This window comes from Eleutherodactylus coqui, chromosome 5 (assembly GCF_035609145.1).
Source record: "Eleutherodactylus coqui strain aEleCoq1 chromosome 5, aEleCoq1.hap1, whole genome shotgun sequence".
Classification (NCBI taxonomy): domain Eukaryota; kingdom Metazoa; phylum Chordata; class Amphibia; order Anura; family Eleutherodactylidae; genus Eleutherodactylus; species Eleutherodactylus coqui.
This window is the reverse complement of record NC_089841.1, coordinates 25,742,535-25,749,361: the sequence shown is the minus strand read 5'-3', so window position 1 is coordinate 25,749,361 and position 6,827 is coordinate 25,742,535. Positions and strand designations below refer to the sequence as shown.

Sequence of the window (6,827 nt, the reverse complement as noted above, 5' to 3'; positions counted from 1 at the left end):
TGTCCATCCAGTTGGGTCTATTACCCCCCAATGTTGTTCCAGAGTAAGGCAACCCTCCCCCCCCCCGCTCCCCGACCCCCAATGAGTTATAAGCCAATCTTCCTCACTTTAGGGCAAAAAACTCCTCACCGACAACACGAATAATATTAATAATTTATTAATAATAATAATCCGCACAATATTCAATGTGTGCTCTGACCAGAGACTTGTAAAGAGGAACAACAATGTTCTTGTCATGTGCCCCTAGATCTCTTCTGATGCCCCCAATGATTCTATTTGCCTTGGCAGCAGCTGTCTGACATTGGTTGCTCCGATTAAGTTTTCAAAAAAAAAAAAAAAAACAATAAGGACAGCGCCCCTCTTACGGATGACCAAAAGACACAATATGGTGAAGTAAAGATTGGAGATGACTTACCCGGTGTGAGTGGAGGGTACTTCCCATGAGGGGCAAACCCTTCCACTCCACACCTCCAAGTCCATTATAGCGGGCATGAGCGCCATCACAAATCATCTCTCAGAATATGTTGATGCTCTTTTACAAGGATATGTGAAATCCCTTCCATCATATGTTAGAGATACAGACCACCTTCTAGAGACATTGAATACGCAAGAATGGCAAGATACATATTTGTGGTGCACATTAGATGTGGAGGCGTTGTATTCTAACATTTCCCATCATCAGGGACTAGATGCCATTAAGATTATACTTCAGGAAGATCCACTTATGCCCCCACAACAGAGACAGTTTATTGTAGAAGCCATCGCATTTATTCTTAGACACAATTATTTTTCATATGATGGAGAATTTTACAAGCAGATCAGAGGGACGGCTATGGGCACGAAATGTGCGCCAAGTTTCGCCAACCTGTTCATGGGCATATTTGAGAGGGATAAATTTATAGACCCCAGAATCGTCATGTACAAAAGGTACATTGACGACATCCTTATCATTTGGGACGGCAGTGTGGATTCTTTGAAGGAGTTCATCAAGGCCCTTAATTGTAATAGTTGTAATCTAAGATTCACAGATACCATTGATAAACAGAAAGTAGTTTTCTTAGATTTAGAGATTTCGGGAAAGGAACATAAGGTGACCACCAAAACGTTTTTCAAGAAAGTCGATACCAATAGCTACCTTGAGTTTTCAAGTTGCCATTTGAAGCAATGGAAAACCAATGTACCATATGGGCAGTTAAAGAGGATACAGAGAAATTGCTCTGACCTGGTGGACTTTGAACAACAAGCACAGATCATCAAAAAACGTTTTGAAGAAAAGAGATACCCTAAAAAAGTTGTTGAGGGAGCATATAAAGGGGTTATTTCGGGAATACAGACTAGAGATTCAAATAGAAACCCCAAAAAAAGAGAAAACGACAAAAGAGGGAAGGGGGATATAAATATCAATAGTAATAAAGATAAAGAGAGCAATAAAGAGATGAGATCAAGGACCGCTTTTATTACGAAATACAGCATTCATCATAATAAAATAAAGAGCATTATTCAAAAACATTGGGCTCTCCTTAAAAATGACCCCTTTTTGGGCAATAGTTTGAACGTACAACCAGTATGCATTTTTAGAAAAAATAAAACCTTTAAAAACCTCCTGGCACCATCCTGTCCGAAAAAGGAAAAAAGATTATGTATGGAGGATGATTTTGACCCAAAAGGAAAAATAGGGGCTTTTAAGTGTGGTAAAAAACGGTGTAGAAGCTGTATACATATATCTCATGGTACTACAGAAATAAAGAGTAGGGATAACGAGAAAATACCTATAAAACAATATCTAACGTGTAGGTCCAGGTATGTTATATATTTACTCGAATGCCCCTGCGGAAAAAGGTATGTAGGAAGAACCACTAATTGCCTTAGTTCCCGAATTTCTCAACACAAGAGTAATATTAAAAAAGGCTTTATGAAACATAGTGTCTCCAGACACTATAGTATATCCCATAATTGTGACTCCTCATTGTTAAAAGTCACTCCATTGGAGAAAATATCTGTGAAATCAGTTAATGGTTTGAGGATAAAGGAGATGTTCTGGATTTTTAAAATGGGTACACTTATTCCTCATGGTTTAAATGAAGTCCTAGAGAAATTTTAATAATTTTATTGTAAACAACATTATGAGACATTTTATGCTATAGGTGGGTGTATATTTATGTATATATATGTATATATATATATGTGTATATATATTTATATGTCTCCACGTGTCTGTATATATATATATATTTATATTTATATATTTTTATTATTTTATGCATACAATGCTGATATCTATATGTGTATCTATGTGCACGCTTGTATAATAGACACTTTTTATGTGTACACATATTTATTCCAACTTTGATATTTTTCAGGTTTAATTATGTATCTATATAGGTTTTTAAATAGGTATAGAGAAAAGTCCCCCCGGGTTAGGTGCAGTCCGTAGTAGGTTCGTGGGGATATAGGATTTTGTTTAAGAATAAGTTTGTATACAGGAATCCTTTGGGTGTCATATATCAGAGGATGTGGACTTCCACTGCCAGGAATGAGCCATGTAGAGATTTGCCTTTTAGTTTTAACTTTGTTTGTGATCATGTAATGGTGATGTAACTATAGCAACCGATATACTCTAGGTGCAGTCATATGATCAAGGACGCTGGGACGTCATTGCATCATACCTCCGTATGGAGTTCCGTGGGTTGAATAGCCTACGTCCATCCACCGGATGTTTGTCATGACGCTCTAGGCGTCATGACGTTTGTTACGTAGCGGCCGCAACCCGGAAGTCCTATGGACCGTGCCGGGCGGCAAGTCTCAGCGCGCTCTTTTTCACAGGGACGCGCTAGAGGAAATGGATGAATGCACCAAGATTGGTCATGTTCTTCAATGTAAGTGTTTGATTGTATATATATATGGTACATGTGTGTGTTTTGTTTATGCTTGAGAAAGTCGCCATAGGGGCGACGAAACGCGTTGCATATCTGCATAACCTGCATTATTTGTTATTGGCATTTTGTTTTTTCTGTGCCATGGTTTTATTTATCTTTGAATAAATTCAGCAGGAATTTCCTGCATTTATATTTAAATACGAATGTTCCTTTAGAGCACCTGAGTTATTTTTGTTTATTTTTCCAATTAAGTTTTCAGTAAACTACAATCCCCAAGTCCTTCTCCATCTCAGTGTTAACCAGTGGTTTCCCATTTAGTCTGTAATGGTGACATATATTGTCTCTGTACATTCAGATAATCATAACCGTTACACCTGTGAGTCCTAATTAATATTAGGAACAGTGTCCGTATAAAAACATAACTGAATTACTTGTCCGATAACCTAGTAAACCAAGACATCTGGGTGTAAATTCCAGATAAATGTCAGTACAGGTAAGAAAAAAAGTAAATCCACTTGTCAGATAATCAGGAAGACAAACGCACTTAATTCTGAAAACAGGCATTTGTTATCCTGCGGTTACTTTGTTGTAAAGGGACGGCCGTTATATAATGCAGTAGTGTGAAGCACATTATGATCATGTAGAACCAAATACAGCTACAAAATTATAGAATGAAAGGGCTTCTGTCACCGGGTTCATGAGGTTTGGCTTGGAGTTGAGCTCTGAGTCGTGGAGGGGGCTGTGCTGGCTTTACCCCGCCTGCAGCATACAGAGTGACGGCTCTCTTCCTATACACAGAAGGGGAGAGAGCTGTCAGTTTGTGTGATGCGAGAGGGAAAAGCCAGCACGGCCCCCTCCCTGATTCAAAGCTCAACTCCAAGCCAAACTTCATGAACCGGGTGACAGAATCCCTTTAAGGAGTAGCCTAAAAAGTGCATCCACTTTGACATGACTAATAACTACTGCTGTCAGGTCATTATTGGTCATCATGATGATTAATGATCTTTTCAGGTCATGTAAAACCGTCCACACAACTTCTCCAACCGTTTGCTGACTTTTACAATATTTGTCTCACAGCTTTTGTATCAGGATGAAGATCTGACCAATATTAATACTACAGAGACAAGTGTGAGGGGCGATCAGCGGTGTAAAGAGGAGATTCCTACAGGTAACCGCCCAGGTGAGTAGTAACCACTAAATACAGCAGAGAAGAGTCACAGATTCTCCTCGGTCAGCGGCTGCTGATAGTTATGTAGATTTATAAGCTCTGGGTTCTGTCAGTTTCCGCTGTATATATATCCCCATTCAGCTGGAGTATAAACTATATATGGATGACATGTGATACCGTTATAGGTGATAACACAGGATGGACATTTACGGCACGGACATGAAACACCCCTATGTGAGCGGGAACTATTATTCATTATATGTAAAACAATTAGGACAGCGCTCCACGACAGATACTTCACAATATCTTTAAGGAAATGAATAAAGGGACTCACCCGGTGTCTAGCGGGTACCCTGCTGGCATCTCCTGCTAGCACCTCCACATCCTGCTGGGCATATAGTAATTACCAATCCAGGATCCTCTCAGTCTTCTTACTTATCCTGTGGTCACAGGAGAGCTGCTGAATAGTATTAGGCCTTTTGCACAAGTGCAGGCAGAATGTGGTACAACATCCAATGAAAATAATAAACTACATCCAGCGCCCGTGAGAAGACAGTTGTTACGATCCTTCAGCAAAGTATTAGAGAGGTTTTTATTGCAACACGTTTTGTCGCACTCAGCGACTTTTTCAAGTAAGATACAACCAAACAGATATACACATCTTTATAGTCATGATGTCCATTATGACATGATGTCCATTATGACTATAAAGATGCGCTGGATGTAGTTTTTTATTTTCATTGGATGTTGTACCACTATTCATTATATGATGTCTGTACTGATGGGGGAGAAATGGTCTTCCAGCTCCGGTACTAAGGGTCCTTTTACACTGACCAACTCTGATCTGATGTAACCAGCGCTGATCGGTAGGCAGGTCAGTCACTGCTGGATTACTTTTTGTTTTACACGGGCCAAGAATTACTGCTATCAGAATGAATGCGGTTTAGTCTGACCGCTGATGCACATAGGCCGGCTGGTCATCTCCTCGGTAATATGGAGAGATGTAAAGCTGAAAATCATCGATCAGCTGATAAGCGAGTGTCACCAGTATGTCCGCTCAGGGATGTCCCTTTTACATAATCTGATGATCATGTGTACAAATGTTCGTGCCTGATGATCAGGACATGTAAAAGGGTTTTGAGGAACCATTAATTCCTATTAGACTGATGTCAAGCTGCTGTGTGCTAACACAATACCGAAGATGGAGGCAAAGACCCCGATAACAGAATCCAGAATGGGGAGACATAGACCCAAAGAACAGAGGATTCTTTAGAGGATGTAAGTCTAGTGCTGGATGTCAGGGATGTCGCTCACCAGAGACTTGGCAGGAAGACACCGAGGTGCTGATCATCATGAAGATCCCACTCAGACAGCCACTGTTTCCCATCTGACGTCTGTCCATGTATTACATAGACCGCACTTAGATCCTTTATAGCCAGTTGGGGTATTAACATTAACATGTTTTTATGTGGTTCACAGCATGTCCTATTCTGGTTTGGTTCACGGACCAGAATCAGACATGCAATGTCTACTGCCTGCCAGCATGGGGCAGCACGCAGTCCGTATGTGTCCATTTGATGTCCAATGCGAGTTCTCAGCACAACTCACACTCAGCCATCTGAATATGGCCGACCAGATGAATCATATTTCAGGTGTCACATCTTATCTCTCAGCTGTGAGTGAATGCGGTTTCTTAGAATCCCACTCCCTTACATTGTACTGTAGATTATACAATCCCGCAGTGTGTGATCTCACCGTAATACTCTTCCAGTTGCCATAAATGGGCACAATTGGGAAACAGATTCCGAGTAGTTTCATCCTAATATAACGTCTGAGCCGATTATAAGGGGGTCGGAGATAAAGTAACGGCTTACAGATGTGTTCTCTAATGGCTCCAAAGAGTTAGTTCAGAATCAGGAAGAGTCTAATGGCCGGACTGCCATCAGGGCAGGATAAATGGTTACAGAGGCCCCCGCTGACCGCTGGCTGCTGCCTGCCTGTCAATAAAGATATCAATATGTCCTGAGCCAAGTCAGTGATCGCCAGCACTCTGCACACTAGCAGTAGGAATTATATCTCGGGGGTGGATCCCTTTAAGGAGCCCCCCTGTGGTCATTGACGGTTACTCTGCTTCCTGCTGGCCATTCTGCTCCCCACCTCCTACTAAAGACTCCAACACCATCCCCCAACCGTCCCCTGGGGCTCTCATAAATCTCACTATATGGGAGCCCAATATGTCTCATGGCAGTATGAGGGTTAAAATTCTAAGTGCAACACCAATCGGCCCCACCCCATTTGCCCCGTTGCCGGCCGCAAGAAGAGACACTACACAGAGGTCTGGTATAGTTTCTCACACAGGACATGGCTCTCGGCTGACGTCGACCTGCCAACGTGCTTTATTACAGATTACATGAGATCTTATACCTTTTGTCCCCTCCCCACTAGGAGGTGATGGGCTCATAACCATATATGGGAAGTCCGGATTTGCGGACTGAGACAGTGAAAATCATATAACAGTCATGTACATTTGAACATCTTGATATCTTGTTCCAGCGCTTCTGGGAAATCGGCCAAGTACACGCGGCCTTGTGTCTGGTTCCGTATCTTCTCTGAATTTCTAGAACATCTCTCAGCCTTGCAAAGCCTTGGCATATCTGATTTAAGGCGACGTATTAAGTTTTTTATAGAGTTAGTACAAATGAGAATAAAGTTAGTATACATAAAAAGAAAGGCATATAACTATATCTATATAAATGTATATATTCCAGTGTTTTCTTTTCTAC

The 6,827-nt window shown here is 41.1% G+C and overlaps 1 protein-coding gene across 6 annotated transcripts in view; it reads left to right on the top strand.

Moving 5' to 3' along the window:
- LOC136627319 (oocyte zinc finger protein XlCOF6-like) overlaps positions 1-6,827 on the top strand; it is a 232,291-nt gene that overhangs the window by 149,313 nt on the left and 76,151 nt on the right. The gene's annotated exons all lie outside the window — the stretch shown is intronic.